At 42.5% G+C, this 22,148-nt stretch overlaps 1 protein-coding gene across 2 annotated transcripts in view; it reads left to right on the top strand.

Annotated features, from left to right (window-relative positions):
• The window catches only part of PGCKA1 (PDCD10 and GCKIII kinases associated 1), a 41,491-nt gene that overhangs the window by 11,248 nt on the left and 8,095 nt on the right, over window positions 1–22,148 (top strand). The window contains exons 2-4 of one of the 2 annotated variants that reach the window (XM_027457255.3): window positions 7,256–7,305; window positions 9,833–9,923; window positions 12,379–12,433. The gene's annotated coding sequence lies outside the window, so the exon portion shown is untranslated. The remainder of the gene's footprint in view (window positions 1–7,255; window positions 7,306–9,832; window positions 9,924–12,378; window positions 12,434–22,148) is intronic. The other variant, XM_027457256.3, reaches the window with a different exon arrangement.

Genomic DNA, 22,148 nt, shown 5'->3' with positions numbered 1-22,148 from the left:
ATATTATGCATATATAGATATATAATATCAGGGATCTTTCAAAGTAGTACACACTAACCAAGCTTTGCTTATTTGGTACAACATTACACACAATCTACTCCTTTCTGGAGGCAATAGCTACGACAGGTTTCCACTCCCCCCCTCTCTGTAGCAGGGCTGGCATTTTCACTCAATGTCACAAGAGTGTAGGCATTGCACATTAAACAGTGGACTTGTTTCGCAAACTCCCTTGTTGTTTTCTCAGTATTATTTGCCACCTGAAAAGGGAGAGTTCTTGTTTGAGGAAGGAAGGAGGAAATCAGTGGAGTGCTGCCTCTGTGTCCTCTCACCTCTCAGGGAAAACCTCTCCACAGTTGCTGGTGGCTATCAGAGGCCAGAGCTGATGTCCAAGGGGACAGCATTTGGGCACCCTCTCCCACTTCTTAGGATGGTGCAATGGTTTCAGTGGTTTTGAGGCCTCTGGTCCACAGGCTCTTCTCACCTTGTGAGCTCAGAAGAAGCTTGAGCCACAGCAGATTGTCCTGTGTTTTTTTGTTTTGTTCTGTTGTTTTTCCCAGAGGGCACTTCTGTCCATCATGAATTTTAAATATATAGTTTTTTCTTTTTTCACACATACAGAACAGCTCAAAGAAATTGGTAGGAGTAGGGCTGTCTCTTGGCAGCAGTTCAGCATCACAGCAATTTAGCTGTGATGGGAAGTTACACCACAAGTCACTCATACATGACTTTCACCGAGAGAAAGCTTTGCTACAGAGGAAATAAAAAATATAAGCTTAATACATTTAAAGGTTTTCAAGAGGTAATAACGTAGATAACGTAGTGTGAAAAAGCCTGTAAAGGACACAAATATCTTATTTCTTCAGACACCTTCCACACCTCACCACAGTGAGCTGTGTAGACTGAAACTCTATCAGATAGCAGGAGGGTTAAGAAAGCAACAACTACATTTTTATGCAGATTTGCCAGTCTATCTTAGCTGAAATGAGTTCTAGTGCCTTTCTGACATGAACAAGGCAGGATTTGATAGAATCTGGCTGACTATCTGCGTCTCCATCAGAAACTCAAGCCCTTTCCTGTCACTTCACCATCTCTTCTTACCAGGACACTGATCCAAACCAGGACAGAAGCTCAGGTCTTTGGCAATCAGCCTGCAGACTGACAAAGAACAGGAAAAGTAAGGGACCACACAGCCCTCTGCATGCCCCTACAGCATCCCTAGGCCATACAGACATTCCTACCAGTAGGACCTGCAGAAACCTGAGCAGTTGAGGGGAAAGAAGTTCTTATTATTGGGGATAATATTCATATTAGTTCATGCAAATTACTTAGACCCTATATTAAAGGTGATTTGTAAAAGAAAGACTGTCAGTATTGGCTTTTGGATGTGTTACCGAGGCTCAGGATTTTAATTTTAACTGTTTTTAACATTAAAAATGTGAGTGTTGTAAAATCCAGAGAGCCATCCATTGCGAGAAAAAGATCACATGACTGAAGGACTGGTATCAGTCTTACCTGATGAGAGTACCTTCAGTAATGGCCGTACCTCACAGAAAATGCAAGCCTCTGCTAAACATTAACCATCCTCAGCAACCCCAAAACTTAAGTCAAATTGATCCAAGATGTGTTACATAGCATTAGTCAGTGTAAAATCAAAAGGACCACTGGCTAACCTTCACATTGTCTCCTTACAATCCCAGGAATACATACAAATCATGCCAGTTCAGTCAAGTTAAGCCTACAACAGAAAAATAAATGTCTAAATTTGAGGCCTTCTTTATTGACAATATAATCAAAGACTGCAATAAAAAAGAGGATTCCTCTCATCACTTAAAGCTAACACTTTTGTCTCAATCCTGCATGTGAAGATTGCAATGAAATGCCAACACCTGGCAAACCTGGCCTGGCACCTGGGCACCGTGGGTGTCCCAGCAGAGTAGAGGCGAGCATCCAGCCTGGGTGAGGTGCTGCAGTGGCACTGCTTCAGCTGCAAACCCGCTGCTCGGAGCTGCTCACGGAAAGAGTACAGCATACTACACACGCTGCTCTAATGAAAGCAGGGCGTTGCACTGGCAGAGTTGAACTGAAGCAATTTTGTACATAAGAATGATGCACTGATTTAAAATTGGTTTACGTTGATTAGTTTTCTCTTGCTTCACAACAGTGCCATTTCTGTGGGCAAACAAGGCTTCAGTCTTAAATAGACGCTTGGACTATCATTCTCATAGGATTAACTTTAAATTAAGGAATAGGTGGCAAGAAAAAGTAATTTCATGCTCCGAAAAGAACTTTTCTATATTTCAAAGGCTTGGAACCCAGAACCATCACTCCATAATCTTATCCAAATGTTGATGTCGTCAATGCATTTTAAAGCAGCTTTTAATTAAGTTAAATAAAGAAAACAGATGCTGCTGAAGAAATGCCCAGTAAGAATTTCTATTTCTAGATAAAACTGCTTTAAATGCATAAGTAATTCTGCTAACTGTGGGATGTGATGCACACAACTAAGTGGATAGGTGTTTAGTGAGACTTGTGTGCCATTTTGTGTGTCATCATGAGCAGTCAGCACAGAGATAATGATGTAAAATATATAAGAATTGGCCTATAGCCTCCACTTTTAATTAGGAAAAGTAAACAAATTGCATAAATCAAAGCCAGTAGCATTTACTCTGGGCTACAACAGCATTTACTTTCCTTTAAAAGGAGTTTTATCTGCCCAAACCAAAACGGTTTTCCTTCAGTTTTCTTAGCTCAGAGAAGCATGCACACAAAATACCCATTCTGACAACAGCTCCTGTATTTAAACTCCTGCAGTCAGTGGTGCTGTAACCCAAATCTCACCCAGGCCACAATGTGGTCTTAAAGCTAAATGGTATCGGTGTGGAAATCAGCAGCAGAGAGAGCAAGAGTAAAAATTAGGTCAGTCTAATTGAATTGCAGTAGTTTGTCTGAAAGCCACCTTTGCTACCCACTTTGAATGGGCTTTAGAGACCACATTAGGGAAATGGTTTGTTTGTGTTTTTTTTCAAAATCTTCATCTTGGTTCTTTCCTGCTTTGCTCAGAGGATTCTCTACTGATACATTCTCCTGGGCCTTCACTTGGCTTCAGGCTGCAAATATTGCTATTATTGAAGCTAGAACTTGAAAATGGACCCGAAGTTACCTTTGGCAAGTTTTTGTGCACCTTTTAGACCATTATGTGTACATTAAGATTTATCATAAACATCTAGATTTCCCAACCAGAAGAGCTACCTACTGCAGGTTGGTCCTGGTCTGTTGTATGCAGCACGTAGCCCAGGAGGAGACGAGGGAAGAGCTGTCGATGCTTTGGTGATACTGCTTTCTGGCCTTTGGGGACAGCTGCTCTTTCTACCTGGAGGGGGGAAAAAAAATGATAAAAACTAACTTTGGCAACGTAGGGCTTTCCAAGCACTCACCACAGCAACAAGGAACATATGTACACACATAGCAAAAGTGATCAGGAAAGCCTGCTCCCAAGGCTGTGTTTGATAGCACTGAATCCTTAAAATGGCAGCTGAAGTGCCGCTACCCCACAACGCTTCGCTCCTCAGCTACGTCAGTGCGATATTCACACCACTGGGAACTGTAGGAACAAGTCCCACTCCGAAGCTGGGGCCTTAAAGGCTGCATATGTTACCCAAATATATGAATGAAAGCTGAGCACAGCGGGCTGCTTCCAGCCACCCATCTACATAACGCCAGTTATCTCAAATATTGCGCTAGGAGAGTCGTGTTTAGCTCAGAACATTTTGTTACAACGTCTGCTCACACAGGAGACACCATTCCTGAGAGTTCCCCCATTTCCCTGGCCTTCAGCACAGTGTGTTTCTTACCTCTATTAGCACAATCTTCGCTGCTAAGCCATTTATGTAAGTTAGTATCTGACTGCCTCTCTAATCTTCTGACTGACAGGATTATAGACATTATGTGTTTACTTAAGGGATTTTTCTACTTATGGAATCAGTCTGCAATCTTCTCACTGTCTAAATTATAACCCAGGATTTAGTGCCATCCATTTCCACATCCTCAGAAATGTGAACGGAGGGAAATCCCATTTCCACAGGAGGCTCCCCATGGCTCTTTGCCTGCCGAAGAGCTTATGACAGTACGTTCGCTCTTCGGAAACCTTCGGAATTTTTGTAGCTAAATTAGATTCTGCTTTGTCACCACCGCCTGAAAATAGTCAGAGGCTGGGGGATGACTGGGTGTCTGGGAGTACTGCTTGCAAAAAGCCAGGTCCTGAGCAAGATAGGTGCAACCCAGATCAAAGCTGGCAAGGCTGGCTAATCACACGGACACGTTTGCACCTGGCAGTACCAGACAATATTAAGGAAGGCAGTGGAAAAAGGCAAAGCAGGCAGTGTACCTACCTCCCCTTCTCCCCAGCCAGTAAGATCCATAATCTGTTGCAAGAATGTAGAGGACGCAAGCAAGCAAGGAGAAGATCTGCAGCAGATCCGAGCAGAGGGACTGCAGATCCATGGCAGAGCATGCAGCATGAAGGTTAAGCTGCCATAAATTTGGGTGCACCTTAACGTGTGCTGTGGACTTTGTTAGAAAAGAGTAGAAGAAACACAGACACTTCCATCTTTCCTTACTCTGAAAATGGGCCTTATCAATAATGAGAGGAGACCAACAGCAGGAAAAACTATTTCCTTTTTCAGCCATCCTTGTGAAGGATCCCAGAGCATGCAACGCAGCCTTTCCAGGCAGTTGTGCTGATAAAATTGGGTTGATGAAGCTTTTCCACCTTGAAGTGCTGCCAGGTATAGCTGTAATGCTAACTTCAGAAATGGCTAAAGTCTTTTGGTTAAAGCTGCTATATATAGACAGAAAACTAAAATATTTATTCTACAGTTAGATGAAAAAATGCTCTCTTATAACAAACACAAAGACCTGGTGTTTGGCTTTCTTCGTGAACATTTCACAGAATCACCAATGTCAGGGGCTGGCCAGTACAGTCCTAAGTGTGTTTAAACACTTAACCTTAGTGACGAAGTCGCATTTTGTGACTGAAACTTGTTATGGATGTTCTTGTTTTGGCAAGAGTGTTTAAAAACTGAGAGTTGTGAATCTTTTCAAGGTATGTCAGGGAAAGGAAGAGAGGTCTGAGTTTTTTTTCCTGATTAAAATGTGCAGCAGATTGCACTCAACACTCGCTCTGAATCCTAAATTCCACATAAATATTCATAAATGCACTCATCGCAGGTCTGGTAATCTTGTTCTGAAACTTACAGGCCTGATTCTCCTCAAATCCCCAGTCAGGTCCTGCCCCCAAACCCTAGATTTAAGGAAGACAAAGACCAAACAGCTAGGACTGATGCTGTTAGCACGACATCTCAGGGTTCAAGTCATCAGAGCAGAGCGCGTGCCATTCTGCTCCCAGAGCTACCAGGGTATTCTCACACCTGTAGACAACCCAGGGAATAAAAGGCAACATTCAACCATTTTCCTCTATTTTCAGGCTTATTTTTCAGTGTTTGAATAAAGCACCATTGTTTTTCAAATGTGTTTGCTAGGAGATTAACTCAGCCTCTCAGAAACATCCACACTAGCCAAAACCACCAACCTGTATAGGTCAAATAATGCTCTGAAAAACTGTTTCTTCCAAAAAAAAGCTGTGTTTTGTAGTGTATATTTTTCAAAGTTCTCTAGGTGCCTCGAGAGAGGCAATGAAAACATATACTGCATTGTAGACTAAAGGGATAATATGAAATCCCTTTATATAATGTAGGGTTATATAATATAAATACCAGGAAACACCCAAACAGATCAAAAAAGGGCCTAATTCAAAATCGAGCAAACAAAATTATTCTTCTGGCATAGCTAGCCTGGGCAATTGGTATCTATACGTTTATGTCTGAGGGAAAAGAATATAATAAGGTTTCTAGGGAAAACCACAGACTAATGCTACAACAGGGAGTATGACCGAGTCAAATGTAAGCTTAAAAAAGATTGATCTTTTAGAAGGATGAAAGTCTTCAAGCTCAAGAGACGTAAGCCACGTTTGATGGATGTAAAAGTTGCACCATAGCAGCTCCCTGACAGGCATTTTCGCAACTTCTTCTGAGGTATCTGATGCTCACTACAGGACTGAACTTGAGTCTGATCAAGTTCGACAGTTTCTGTGTCTCTTTACACGTAACAAGAATTAAAAATACAAGAAAAAGCAAACAGTACAGTCAGAGAGATTCCTGATGATCCACTTCATGGACAACTTAGGGTAAGCTTTTGGGTTTGTTTGCTTAACAAAGTGGTAGGATATATCTACATGATTTTCAAAAATAATTTAATTCCCAATCATACAAAGCAGCCAAAGCCCAGCTTTTGTTGTCCCCACAGTGTTCTGCAGCAGCCAGTACCGATGCCTTTGTTGAGCAGAGCTCGGGTGGAACCACGGCAGTGCAACATCCAACCTGCTGCTCCTTTGTGGCTCCGATCTGGGTGCCCAAAGAACAAGGATTTGCTGCAGTCATTGGCTTGCCACCTGCCTGAGGCATTCAACTGTGTCTAGCACAATGATGCTGGGAGGCATTCATGAGTAAATACACAATAACATTTGTATGTTTACAGCATCTGTGAAAGGTGTGGAGGGGGTGACTACTGTGTGTTTCCAGAGCAAGTCAAACCCATTAATTAAATTCATGCCCTTGCCTTGTTTCAAAAGGAAAAACACAGCTGATTTATGGGCACTGACAGCTGCAGGAACCAGGAGCTGGCTTTGCTCTTTCTGCCCTGAATTAATTTTTAAGCATCTGGGTAGGTTGATTTGTCAGATTCTGATCATAGGAAAGGCTGTGCATGTCCTCATCTTCTAGAAAGAAAAGGAAGGTACTCCACACAGCTCCACACACTCTGTCCCACTGACACGGCTTCTTCATGCTGCCTCAATAGTACCTGCAGGAGCTGGGTACCCAAACATCTCTGTGCCCAAGCAACTATGATGAAGCTCTCAAAGGTCCCATTCAAAAGCTATCACTTACCTACTCATTATTTTGCTCATCTTGACAGTAACTTTAAAATGAGAAACAAATGGTATCTGAGAAAAAGCGTAATCTATTGCAACAATGACAAAAATTATCTTGTTAAAAACAGACCCAGATAAGTTGCCACAAATAGAACAGAACCAGACCTTTTTCTAGAGGGAAGATGAATGTCTCTGTATTGCCACAGCACATAAAATACACGCCAATACCGATATCCAGCAAGACCTCAGTATGTTCTTTTATTCTTTCAGGTTCTTTAAAGAGGAGACAGATTGCTAGCATTTTGGGCTGAAATCTGGAGGTAAGGAACTGGAACGCAAAATTTAACACCCAATCTAAGAACAGGAAATTTTTATAGGAAGGGAAAACCTCAGATGCTGAACTTTCACCCCAGACTTCTGCGAGGTCTTTGCTAACAAAGAACTACACAAACATAGACGGAGTTTATTGATGCCACACCACCTGCCCAGTGTTTGCTGCTGTCGTGGACACTGCCAATAAAGATCAAAGCTTTCCCTGCATTAACGAGGTAAACGTAGGTGTTGCATGTTCTGCAGAAAGCTGTAGACCTAGGTTGACCTCTGCTGAGTAAAGTTCGGGCCAGATGAACTCCAGAGGTTCTTTCCAATGAAGTAGTTTATGATTCTGTATGACACTTCATGAAACAGAAATTTATTTTGTTGTGATTCATGGTCCAAGAAGCAGAAAACCTTGTATGACACATACCACCATGTGAAACAACTCATGATCATTACTTGCCAGGAAGAGATAGAACACAGTAGCCAGCATGATCTGCAAAAGCAGTAGAACAAATGGAACATCAAAATCTCTCTTTGCACCAGAGATCTAAAGCGGCCTCACTAAAAGATAGCTACAGCTAAGACCTGTATCTGGACACCAATAGACTCGTGATAATGGACTACAAAGATCAATTAAACAGACAGCACCGTCCTAAGCTGTCTTAGCTAACGGAAAGGTGATAATTCTCCAGAAATCCCCATGCTTATTTGAATGCACCACTTCTTACCATTCAACACGCTAGCAGTTTATGACCAAATGAGCAAAACTCAACCCGTCCTGCTGGCAACTGGAAGCTCAGCCCATGCACCCAGGAAATGGCAAGACCGCAGGGCTCTTCTGGAAGACTTTTTCTATTTTTGGCCTATCTTCTGTTGTGGATCAAGATATCTCCTCTCATCAGCTTGTTTTTGCTACTTGGGAAACAGCTTTTCTGTTACTGCTCAGGTTCTCCACAAATCAAGCAGATCCTCTTCAGATCTCAGAAAATTATTAAAACCTGCTCATTTACATGTTAACTGATGCATGGCATCTCACCTGTTTACATATTTTATGTTTTCAGTGACACATTTCATATTTATAAGGAACACAATGACAGCATTCAGGAACTAGTGTACTGACAAATACATTAAAAGCCTTGAAAACATTTTTGAATGCAAGAAAGATTGCAAAAAATAGCTAACCTCAACCCAATTTGACTTCTTAAGAGTTTTTTGTAAGAAGACCAACTACTCATTTCTCTCCTTCTTCAGTTTCCCTAGTAAGCCAAGACATTCAGTTTTCTACATTTTTAGTGTTCCTCGTCCCTACTCCCTAGCTCCCTCTCCCTCGGGTAGAAGTGTGCAGTCCCACAGTTGAAAGGCTGTTTCTAGACTCCAAGCATTCACAGGAACAATCTAGGGTTTTCAAATTCAGCTTTGATTTCACAACATTTCTCCCTCTCATTATCTTGCAACAGACTCTCAAAGGCTTTGATTCCACTCCTAGCAAGGTCAGCCACAGTTTTACCATGAACAAGCAGCGGGTCTATATTTCATCCCTCATACGAAACCCATCTCAGCTTGTCTTCAGGAAAGAGCACATTAATACAACCATATGTAAATAATTATAGAGAAACACATGGGCAGAAACACAAAGAATGCATGTAAATCAGAGGTTCGTTCCACTGAACTTTGAATTGAGATGACGAGTAGAAATGATCAAAAAGGTCCCCCTAAAAGCTATTGGAGTTTGCAGCAGAGAAAATATTTGAACAATACGACAAAGGCACACAGGGGGCAGGACCAAGGCTAACAGAGTAGGGAAGGAAACTGTGAGGGGGATGCAAGTCTCAGGGCATAAATTAAAACCACGGATGACAGCTGAACTTTTTTTCAGAAACTGCTGGGGACAGCACTGAGTTCTATTACTTCTGACCAACAAAAGAAAAGAAGAAATGTCTACAGTCAGCTGAGCTCCAGATCAGCTTGGAGGAGCAGGTTATGGCTTCTGGAAAGAATAAGTCAAAGCCTGTCTTGCTGTTCTGAGTAACACAGACATTGCTTCTCTTTGATCCGTAGGGTGAGGGGGGCTCTTTTCTTATGAAAAGCATTGACTGGCTTCACACAACATTTTACAGCACAGGACCTGTGCATGGTGCTTGAAGACTTCACAATGGGAGCTCCTAATGGAGTGGGAAAGTATGTCGATCGGAGAAAAAGCTGTCCAGCATTTAAAAATGCAACTTTATTAAACAATAAGAATAATAAAATTTTAAAAGCAAGCTTAGCAGAAGATTCGACTGCAGAACTAGAAGGTAGATCTGGAAAAACTGCTCACAGCACCCCAAATGTTAATTTTGTCCAGCAAAAAGTCTGCTCAGGATCAGAAGCACACCCAGGGGCTATGCCAAAACAGGCCTAGGGTATTGCAATTGAGTTTGACTACATGACTTTGAAATAGCTTGTTTTCAGCAACCAAACAAAATGGAAAATGCAAATAGCTTCTACAACATAAGTGCAGAGAGCCTAATGATTTTGTTTAAATTCCAGGTTATTGGGGAATGTGAAAGCTCCTTGCTGCTTGGGTCTGTGACAAACACACAGATGCGATTCATGTGCTGGAACAACCCGCACCACCATGGTAAGCCATGCTCCAACAGCTGGGGCCCAGGTCATTTGTAGTCGTGTCCTGCAACGTATTGGAGTGAGTGGGTGTGTGAGGCTTTGTGCTTCTCTCCCAGAAACAATAATATGAAAAGTATTAAACAATGTAAGAGAGCAGGATGTGGCGACATTCCTTGATTTATGAACACTGTTATACACATCAGACAAGTATTAAGTTTCCAAGAATATCTCAAAAGGGATGTTGCTAAGCAAAGATGATGGTAAAAAAGAGTAGTTAGTTAAGATGTCTGAGTGTAATTTGCAGGAACAAGAACCATTTTCCAAGCTATCACTACGTAAAAGAGGAGAAAGCTCCAAATACAATGAAAAGAGGATATTTTTAACTCATGTTTCGATATAAACATAGACTGGTTTATGTCTGATCCTGGCTGACATGGAAAATGAACTACTGATTCACTTGAAATCCGGCCTTGCACATTTTATTCCATTAAGCATCCAGCATTTGATGCTGAGCTTTCAGCACATTTTTAACATTGTAAGCAGCTTCAGTAATTCATTCCTTAAAACAAACAAACAACTCCATGTTTAGATCAAAAACCAGTGACACACATCACAGTGAAATCAGTTATCACTTGACGATATAATGGGTAAGCTTACAAGTTATAGCTGTTGGTAAATTGTATCAGCTCTCCTTTTTGGCATTTTCCTTTTCTAGGGAATTTTAGAAACGTATTTCTTAGTAGACTTAAAATAAACACACAAAACCCAATTAAAAATTAATGAAAACCCTATAGCTGACCTACTATTTCAAAATTTGTTCAACAGACAAAAGCAATTCACAGGGGATAAGAATGCTCTGTAAGACTGAGTTAAACAGGATACATCTTTTGCCTTTGTTAAATAAAATCTGCATCCTCTCAACATGTGGCAAGAGGCCATGGATTTTGCTTTTCATTTTTGCAGGGATTTTTGCTTTCATTTAGGGCATGGCTTACACAAAGCAAATAACGACATCGAGACAAAATTACACTGCAAGAAAGATTAATTAGAGAACAGAACAAAAAACTAAATGGAATAAACTACTTCGTAATTCATGATGACAGCTATATCAAACAAGAATGTAATTAAGGTAAAAAGAGACAAGAAGACCACCAGAAAAAAAGTCACACAAAGATAGGAAGACACAATGCCTCAGTCTTCATAAGCTTTATTTTTTACTCCACCTAAAGTACCAACAACACCTTTAGCAGATGCACAGAAACCCTCTCAGCCCTTTGCAACACTATAATGAGATGGAATAGCGCCATAAATCTCCAAAGTGCTGCACAAACATTAAGCTCTGAGAAGGATGTGAAATGGTAGCATACAAGACAAGTTAAGTGGCTCGCTGTAGGGCAACAGAGCTGAGCAATGAATCAAAAGTGCTCAGGCTCTCCTTAGCAATGACTCAGAGCAGATATCGGGGCCACCTCAATTTGGTCCCAAATCACAAGCTGCTGAATTCGGCAGAGAGCATTTAGTTTTCAGCCATATTTCAGAGCTCTGCTGAAAGGGATCTCAAAGCCTTTGGAAGCCTCCCTCCTGGTGGTACAAGCATAACTACCTGGAGTTAAAGCTTGTAACGTAAGCTGCATTGAGATTTTTCAAGTTATTGCTACCAAGGCAGAGAGGTGCTAAGGATGAAAGGAAGCACATAGCAAAAGTTCTGAACCCACAGAAAAATACATTGTCCATTTCACAGATCTGATCCTGACTTGGTGATTAATGATTGTTACAGGTTTGCGTGCACACACACAGCCATGTGGGCATATGTCCACATTCCCTTCCCTAACAAGAAACACACCAAACAAAAAATAATATTTTTAAAGGAGAAAAAGCATCCACACCATTTCAGTTTAACTCTATCGCTATCTCTCAAATTTATCTCTCTCTAAATCCATAATAGAAAACATTTTACTGAAATTTCTATTTAGCCTGGGGCACATGTATCTGAAAGAACAATAGCTTTACCAGAAACCTTGAACACTGGTGCAATGCCAGAGGCTTTTCTTAAATTTCAAAGTTCATGAAAATCTGAAGGAGAACCTTCTAACAAGGATACTGCAGTTTTAGTTGATACTATAAATACCCTGGCTGCCAGCAAAGAAAAAAGAATTCCCACGATATTTGAAGATTTGCTAAGTTTATTGTTGTTATTATAAATGTAAACATTTTACATGAGCCCTAATCCACTGGAGCAGGCAAGCCCATGCTCACTTTAAGCAGGTTAGCATTCCAGTTCAGCTCAAGGGGATGAGTATATTACTCAAGCGATTAGTTTGGTCATTGTGTAAATTAAGAAATTACAATGGCATGAAGAGGAGGATGTTATATTTCCACACTGTTTGTGGCAGGCAACCTGTTCCTCAGAACATCCTACTTGTGCAGACACACCAAGAAACCATTCTCAAAGCGCTGCTTTACTATTGCAGGATGAAGATATCTAAACCAAACCTTTCCAGCAGTCGATGGAGTACAATCTGAAAGGTAAGACTTATTTTTTATTCTTCTTGTGTAGCTTTAAGACTTACTGGTCATTCACTGTTGTAACTTCAGCGCTCCACAAAGGAGGACATCACCAGATTATTCTTCTCTCTGCAGTACCTAACGATGATGCTTTGCAGCTATAGGCACTGGTGACAGAGCAGGTTCTGAACTGTTTCTTTCCAGCCTTTAATATTTCTGTTGTAACAAGTGACAGATTTTCACTTTGAAGTTCAGAAAAAGTTAAACACCATAAAAAGGAAATACGGGAACACAACGTTGACAGGTCAGTTAACACAGGTGAAAAAGGAGGAAGGAGAAAAAGCAGAAAGGGAGGCAAAAGGTGATGGGAAGAACTAAGTAGTGCAGTGTGGGAAAGAAAGAGGGGAATTTGGGGAAAGAGAACAAACTGGAAAACAAGAGAATTGATTTGGCTGAAGAGGGAAAGCACGCTGACTTCTAGCAGCCGCCTTTCAAAGAGCTGCAGGTTATTCCATCAAATGGTCAAACCCAATATCCTGACAATTTAAAGCAAAGCTCCTTGAACCATTTGTTGTTGTTGGGTTTAGGGTGTTTTTGTTAGTTTGTTTCATTTTACTAGAAGAGAACCACTGAGTCATGCTAACTGCTTAGGGCTTTATCCAATTCTCTTTGTATTAAGCAAGGCTGATGTTCAGAACAGTATAGCCCCACTACAACACCTGCCACTAGCAATACCTCGGATGATGTAAACAAACCAGAAGCATTTGAAATATTCAGGGCAAAATAATTCTGGGGACTCAAAGCTACAATTGAATACCACAGCTGAGATCACATATCCTACCTGGCCTCGATCAAGCCTAAAGGCATATATGCAGTATCTATTTGAAGCAATCTCCATAGGCATTTGAGCCCACTTTCAGAATATTGTTCCCTCATGTAAACATGCACAACACGATTGAAGGATAAAGGCCTGCTAAATTCCTTCAGTGTCTCTTCATGTCCACTACCAAAACAAAAAGGAAAAAGAAGCAGTGAGCTTATCAACTAAGCTGCTTGCAAACAAAAAAAAAAAAAAAAAGCTTTTGATAAGCCAAGATGCCAAAATTGCATATAAATTAACTTGTACCATTAAGTGCACTTACTTTTAGTAATTTTCATAAATTTTATATTTTTCTTCTTTCAGCTTACAAGAATTTTATGAAATCTAAAACACGAGGTCTCCACTTTCTCATCTTTTTCCTCTTTCTCTGTTCTCCAAGTGTTTCCCAGACCACCTGAAGGCTCAAAGTCTTACAAAATTTGTTTTTGAAGGTTCTGCTATTGGTAGCCCCACTATTGCTGCAGAAGGCCCTGTTTTTATGGTCACAAAGCAAATAGTGCAACGGCTTCCAGCAGACAAAGGCTGAAATCTAAGATCCCGGAGCTGGATTCACAGTAATGTACGGTGTGCTGCTGTGCTGCAAGCTAGTGGCAGCTATGTGGCAGTGTCATAGCACAATCACATAATATAGCTGGGAACCAGCCTGGCCTGCCAAGTTGTTCTCACAGACCTCATCCTGTGGCAATAGGCTTTAGCCATCACACTCACTGTCGGATATTTTCCAGTTTCCTAATGTCCAAAGTAGAATTTTCTCATTGATTTCAGTATCCATATGATCGACATAATAAAAATGAAATTGTTCCAGAAGGTACAAAACAGAGCGAAATAAATACTCACTTGAGAATCAATCCACATCTAGAAAATACTTCCATATGTAAACAGGCTCAAAGTCTTTGGCTGACTCTGCAAATGGAAGTCTAAGGAAAAATGACTTCTGAGACAGAAGAGAAGAAAACAAGCAGCCCCACAGCCAGTTGTGCTGACATACAAGATTCAAGTCAAAGGATTTGTTTGCTTTCCTGTCAGTGCTGCAAAGGAAATCAAACTGTGCGCTTTCTGGTTCATTCAGCCCCAGAAGTAATAAATATTCTGAAAGGCAGGTTCTGCCCTTGTTTGCATTCTCCAGGTCCCCTCTGGTGAGGGTGCAGGAAGCTAAGGCCACATCACAGTCACAAAAGAACCAGGAGAGAATCTGCTTTGTATTCACATTACCACATGGATCCTGCATCACTACAGGATCTTAGGGACTGCCATACCAGTTCAAACCAGCAACCTGAGTGACCAGCAGTGCCCTCATCTTCTGCTGAGTACCTGAGTTTTGCACTTCGGGGTGCTTCAGTCGCACATAGCGATTGAGATACCCTAGCTATGCCTCTTTAGGCACTCTAAATTCATCTGAGTTTCCTCAAGTCACATGCAGCCAAAAAGGGACATAGCCAAAGGACATAGCAAGTCTGTCAAGGGCCGGATACAACTTCAGCCCCTGACATACTTCATTTTCCCCAAAAGCACCTTTTCTGACCACAGCATCTGCCTTTCCTCAATTTCAACTAACTCTTATCTTTCACCAGGGGCAGCAATATCTTTCAGCTGTTACTGTCCTTAACAGATGCCTTTGGCATCTCTCAGCAACTGTTGAATTTTCTGTGCTCATATAATTTACCACAGCTTTTAATATACTGATGAAACAAGCAGCGTGTTTCTATTCTCTCCATCCATGCTTCTATCCTCTCTGTCTCTGGAGACCTAAACACATTGAGTCCTATAAAGTTTTTAAGCTTTCTTCTTTACTTCGTCTTCTATCCAGAGGCTGAAATTGCACTCCTCCACCTAACCCTGTACACAAAAATAGAAGCATCTGTAAGGAGGCTATCACAAGACCTTTAATTTAGGTCATTTCCTTATTATTTTAAAGATAGCTCTGATGAACCTACTGGGAGAGAAAGAAAAAAAAAAAAAAAAAAGAAAAAAAAAAGTGGGAGGATAGGGGAGGACACCAAATTTTGAACTGTATGTAGCTTTAGGAAACAGTTCAGTTCTTAGCCGGGAAAAAAAAAAGTCTAAAGAACAAGAGCACATATATTAAAACCTCGGTATTTCCAGTGACATAGACAACTAGTCCTAATTAGTCAGTGGAGAGACTCACCAAGGTCTCTTTTGAAGGAGACCAAAAGGTCTCCACTGATTTCAGGGTAAAATTGCTTCTCTTGTCAGCATGCAGAACATGGATGCATGCAGGGCAAAAGGCTCATGGTCTTCAGGTTGTTCAGGCCGGGTCATTGAACAGGAAGGAAGTTAAATAGAATATCACCGAAGCAGGATACAGCAGTTAAAATTTCAGGTATTTGATCCTCCAGCTGATATGTCAAGGGGGAAACCACCTAGTGCAGTGCACGAAGGACAGGCCCTAGGTAACAGCTCAAAGTAAAGATATTTCTAGCAAGAACCAGGAAGCAGCCTCCTGTTTACCACCTTAAAATGTGTCAGCGAAACACCTCCTGCCAAGCTCATCTGGGCACTGTAAGGTAAGAAACTATTGGTATCAAGTCTCAGGAAAGGCTGCCCAGCCAAATACTCGATAGGACAGGGAGTCCAAGAGATAAAGGGTTATAATCAATGATCTTGAGGTCTCTTCCAACCTAGAAATTCTGTGATTCTGTGATAATCAAGCATCCACGTGCGTGAAGGGACAAGGAACTTCAGCTGGGTTCCCCTAAGGGCTTCTCAGTTTGCTGTAAGCTGCCACTGTGCCAAATTTCCTGTGGCCTCAAACTCCATGTGGCTGCTGAGGCCACAAAGCCGGGCAGGTGCCTTAGGGCCTCATCTGGCTGAGACAAAGAGCACAATGTTCAGCCTAAAACACAGCCGCCACCGCAGCTTCCAGTCAAAACCACTGGGGAGGCTGTGATTATTTTACCTAGTATTCAAAGGATTAGCAAATTGCCTCACAAATTAGGAGCCCTGGTTACCTTTGACCCTCATTTTCAAAGTCACGTCCTTGACAGCATGTGAGGAAGGCTCAGGCCCTGCTTCTAGGGCTGCTCCTACGTTAAGAGTTTTAAAAAGAAGTTAGATACAACCAGGGATTTTCAGACCAAGGGCTGGAACCCCAGGCCCCGTTCTCCAAAGCGCATAGTTGCACAAAGCTTTCAGAGAGACACTTTAACATCCTGAAGGAGATCAGACTCCAGACACAGTCTCTCTCAGTTGCATAAAAATTGGCTACAGCTATTTTGAGGCTCCAGCTGTGTCCCTAAACAGTTTCTCTGCCGATTGCTTCTTTCACACGTACATGACCATCTGCTTATCACACCCAGTTTTTGCCTTGTCACACATTTAGACCACGCATCCCTTGGGAAACAGTGCATTCCTGCGTCGGTGTCTGTACAATATGGCCCTAAATACGACTTGGGGTTTGGGCACCATTACAGAACAAATTAGTGTAATATATAAGATTAACGACTTTAAAGGACAGGAAACATGAACTTCGGTAACTTAAACACCAGACAGTGATGTAAGTTGGGGAAGAACAGATGCAGGGAATAAGCTTGGCTGAGGAGGAAATGAGTGTTTTTATGCTGCGAGCTATATTTGTTTTTCCTTTGTGCAAACTGGCTAATGATTGTGAGAGTTTCACCCTTTGCCCAACTCTTCCTTTTAATCACCAGAAGTAAAACAAACATTTTCTGCGGTAAATAACAGCGGTAGGGAAGTGCTCTGTGACCCAGTGCTGCAAGCGACGAGGAACTAGCCAGAGAGAATGCATTTCCTCCTAAAGGTCATCTCAATATTTAAAATCAGTTGTGAGGAGGGTAACAGAAGAGAAAAAGGGCACATTGGGATCACCTCGAAGTCGTGCCCCACGTGCACTGCAGGCCTGTACACCGCATTAACAGGGGCCTCACGAAGAGCTCCACCTTTCCAGAGGAGTTTAAAGCAAAGCCCTGCAGCTACCACAGAGATCAGAGAATAAAGTCATAAAAGAATGACCTCAAAGATGGTAGAGAGGAAGAAGAGGACTGACCCTATCCCATTTTACAGGCCTCAGTGCCTCTCAGAGGCCAGGCACACCAGGGAGCTGAGAGAGGTGTGAGCAGGGCAGGGGCTGCCCACAGGCCTGCTGCTCCCAGCAGTGGGCACCCACAACACCAGGGCCGGTTTGTTGAACATGGACCAGGGTAATAGGCTGGAAAAGAAGGAATTATTAAATACAGGCTGGGAGCTGAGCACCCAGCCCTAGCAGGTGAGAAGAACAGCTTCATCGGCACGTAAGGGCAGTGAGAGGCAGAAGATGCTGGGCTGGGGCACATCTCATCCTTTAACAGCATGCAGGAGAGGGGAGAAAGCTGCCTGCTGTGAAGAGGAGGGCAATGGCTATGATGAGAATGAAACAAGGGACTTCATGTCCTGCCCAACAGCACCAGGAAGCCGCTGGGGGAAAGCAGAAGATCTGGCTGACCTTACTGGCTTGGGAAAAAGGACATTCTGAGGAGGAGCTAGCAGGACTTAACACAGCTACGCATATTATTACAGTTGGTGGAAGGTTTGCTTAGGCAATAGCCAGCAGTCACAACTCAAAACAAAACACCTTTTGTAAACCTGATAGCATCAAACTTTTCATTCCTTTCCCCGTCCGGCAGTACACCTGCAAACAAGTGCAGGTGTGCTCACACTGTGCTGGCAGCGCTCAAACCTCCCTGCCCTGGGGCCTGCCGGCCTCTGTGCCTTCCTTTGGTGCAAGGCTGCTGCCTGGAAAACCAGGGAGGCAGGGAGCAAGGTGAGGGCAGAAATATTATCAGGACCTGATAAAGACGTAGCTAGGTGGCTAGGGGCCTGCGGAGAGCTGTGGTAGGGAAGGGAAGCATTTCTGATGTTGCATTTGCGTCATATCAGGTGCTCCCCATTCCAGCTAAGGTATTTACACCATCATGCGTTGCTACTGCCAACTCTACTGGTATTAGGACTATGTGTACATGAACTAATTAGCACTTCTTTTTTTCTGGTGTGAGCAGAGTCAGGCTAAGTCTGACCTTTTCTCAGCTCATTAGCAGGCATAGGAACGTAAGCAGGTATTTCCATTGCTCTGAGCATCCTGCCTGCCAGTTTTGTTCTTCATGAGGTTGTAGCTGGACATCACGCTGGTAGGATGCTTTTCCCCAGTGCTGAAAAACGCCACAATTAGAGGACATAGTTAACTCCTGCACAGGAGATGCACCTCTCAGCTAGGTGACTGCTCCCCCCCTTGGATGCTGTTATGAACAATCCAAGGATATAACACACAGTTTGCACTATGTTGTGTATATAGTTATTAATGTCTACTGCTAATGGGATCCCAGTATGAAGAGCAAATTTTTTGTCAATTACTATTGAAAATTTTCTGGAGAAACACTTGAAACATGTGTACACTTTCAGATGCCACAGGCAGATAGATGTTAAGATCATGATAACATGACTCCCACTGGTTATTTGGTGAGTAGGACGTAGTTGGTGATTAGCTGATGCTGGAGTGATGGTTCATAAGGCAAGTACAGCGTTTATTATGGGAGTGTTTCTTCATATTAAATTGCTTTGCTCTAATTTCCTGAAAAGTATGGGGCTAAACTAATTAGAAACAGTTCTCTTTAAACGTGACTTGGTTTGTTTTTACCCTTGCTACAACTGCTTGCACAGCATTGTCATTTAAGGATTCTGTTATCATGCCAGCTGTTACCTTGCTGAAAAAACAACACTGTGACAGTGGAGCTGCTTCCTCAGTGAGAGACCTATTCTGTATCAGAACACAATGCATCAACATTTATGGAGCCATAACAGAGTCCCGTAACTCCCAGATAACAAGCAATGCACGATTCTGAGGCACAATTTCCAGGTTTTGATACCTACCCTGGAAAAAGCCACTTTTCTCCCCTGCAGAAAAAACAACTACCAGTCTAAATCACTTGCTTAACTTCTTTGGGAATAAGCAAAAATAGAAAAGTCCCTACACAGAGAAACAACTGTACAATTTGTGCCCTGAACAGCACACAAAATACTCAAAATTCCTCCTTCACTAAAGCAAGCAGCTGCTGTTTGTACACAGCGCTAGTGGGTAACATCAGCCAGAAATTTGCCACTTCGGTCGCAGGAACACCACGAATCAGGTCACTGCCCCAAACAGCAGACAGCCCCGAGGCTCAATTTAGTTGGGCAAGGGAGGAAAGAAGGGAAGCAACAGGGAAAAATTCATCATTGAATTGTACATGTTAAATTTTGGGAGAGTCACACTCATACAATTTCTGTGTCTTTCAAGAAAAATTGAAGGGTGAGGGTGTGGATATGAGCATTTCAGATAAATTTGAACAAATCAGTAAATGATCTGTCAAAAGCTTGAAAAGATCCTCTAAGCATAGATGAATGAAATAAATTTGGATGACAGGAGGTGGTAGATACATTGGGTATATACCATGTCACTCAACAGGACTGGGAATTTAATTTCTGATTTTTTCTGAATTTTTTTTTAAATAAATGCCATCAAATAATTTTGACTTTTCCTTGCCAAAAGCAAGTCATAAAGAGTATTTTGGCTTTATTATTAGTTTTTGGCTTTATTATTTATTTTTTCTTTATTTTATAAAGAAAAAAAATGGAAAAATATCAACAATGCAATAGAATCATGAATGATATTTCCATAGGAAAATGTGTTTGATAATACTTCTAAAAATTCCCATAAAAATGTAATGTGCAATCACCTGTGTGACTCCCTTTGACACCCTTTTCAGTTCTAATTATCATCTTAATAAATACGTAGAGATTCTTCTCTACAGCTGCAGATCATGTAAGAAGGATTGCTTGTGTTCATGCAATTATGACATTTACTGGTGAAAACCAGGCAAAACAACCTGAAAATGAACAAGCAGAACACCAACAGACATGAAAAGCTAAAGCTGGCTGCCCTAAGTTACCACCGTGGCTGAAGAAGCTTTATAGGATCCTCAGCAGGTCCCTCTGCCAACTTATCCTCACAGTTAGCAGTACTGGCAGTGCATGTAGACAGGTCAGTGGGTAAATGAGGCCTCAGTGGAGAAGGAAAGTGGCTGGTCGGCCGAGCAGCTCCCTGGCTTTGTTTGTAAAGTAAATGGAAAGGAGCATGTTGGAGGGGGAGGAGTAATGAGGGCAGGACAAGCAACTGCAACCTTGGCAATAACCTTGTGCTGGCAGGAGGATCTCTCTGGCAGACACTCCGACATTCCTTGCTCCCAAACATAGTGCCTGCCATCCTCAGAACAGGATAAGCTGGGCTGCACCAGGAGAAGCACTTGGCACCTTTTCCTTTTCTTACAGAGCAGTGTAGACAGCAGGGGCTGAACTGAGCCCATCTGCAGCTCGTACTGTGCGACCAGGGCTGCACGGGCACATATTCCCACCAGGGCTGGACTGCAAGATGGCTGGAACATGGGACTGATACTTCAATACTACAGTTAAAGAAAGTGTGAACAAGGATCCTCAAATCAATTCAGCTATGGAAAAGCTAAGAAGTAAAAACAACCATTGAGGTGGGACTTATTTTCTATAAGGGACCGTATTTTGATACCTCCTCAGGTTGGTTCATTTATTTCAGATGCTTTATCATGATTGAGTTGCTCCCTGAAGCACTTTTAAAACAAATTGCCAGACCCAAAACCAGTCAGAAGGAAGCAGAGAGATTTCAGCCCAGCGCTGAGTACTGGCCGTAGCACAGAGTTAAGCACAGACTTGTTATCAAATTGTCACCCTCATACCAACTGCGCTAAGGCAAGAGATGCCAAAGAATGCAGAGATTCGTTGAAAGACGTCAGCCCTGCTTTATGGTTTTGTTTTTCACTTTTTTTTTTTTTGGCTGTCACCTATATGCTAAACATGGCTGTTCCAGTTAAGTTGTGCTGTGACTGTCAGGTACGGGTACAGAGCTGATCTGGAGCTTTGTGGAAAGCAATTTGTTTGCAGAAGACACTTAGCTGGCAGCTCCAGAGCTTTTCATCAGTGGTAGCACTTTCCACAAAGCATTAACAGAAAGACATTTTGGGCCCAGAACAATTCTCACTCCTGTTGGGGACAGTCTGCCCTCAGAATAGCGAGGAAGGTCAGGAAAAAAGCAGGACGTGAAGAGTTGTCTGTACTGTATGCGAAGTGAATAATTCTCACAGATGCTATTTGCCCAAAAGCAGTGTTCAGCATGCATACAGAGCGGCTAACTAAGTTCTCTCTCTGCTCTTTCTTCCTTTACAACCTTCTCCCTATTATCCTTTTCCTCTACCACAGGCTGGTGCTTTTTTCTAGCGTATGTTTACTAGTTCCCTACACTTCTAATTATAGGTCTTCCCAGCCCTACCATCTGTCCCACAGTCCTTCCATGCTTCTTTTATATTACCTGCCACCCACAGCAATTGTTCTGCTGCCTCCACCCCTCAGGAGCACATGGCATGTCCCTCCTCCACACCTCAGCACACCTGAGCCTTTCTCAGGCCTGGGCACATGCTGAGGACAGCCTCTGAAGTCTGCTGAGAGGTGGGAATGCCTTCTTGGCACAGAAAGCAAGCTGTGCCTCTCCCACGAGAAGCTTGCCAAGTGCTAGAGCTGTCTGAGGTTATTCCCACCCCAGTTCCTTAATATGCCCTCTTTACATTTCTCTGCAGACGCTTTCAAAATAAGCCTCTTCTCTTTTTGTACCCAGAGGTTGGGCAGGTTTACACTGAGGAGCAGAAATCACAGCAGACTGACAGGAAAGACACCAGCAGGGTCCAGGGTGAGAAGTGCCTCTGCCTGAAAGAGAGCAGAAAGAGGCACGGATCCCAGGTCGCTGGGAGATGCGGCACCCAGGCTCAGCAGCCCGGATAATACACT

Source organism: Anas platyrhynchos, chromosome 4 (genome assembly GCF_047663525.1).
Source record: "Anas platyrhynchos isolate ZD024472 breed Pekin duck chromosome 4, IASCAAS_PekinDuck_T2T, whole genome shotgun sequence".
NCBI classification, from domain to species: domain Eukaryota; kingdom Metazoa; phylum Chordata; class Aves; order Anseriformes; family Anatidae; genus Anas; species Anas platyrhynchos.
The sequence above is the reverse complement of the archived record's forward strand: the minus strand, read 5'-3'. Positions and strand labels throughout refer to the sequence as shown.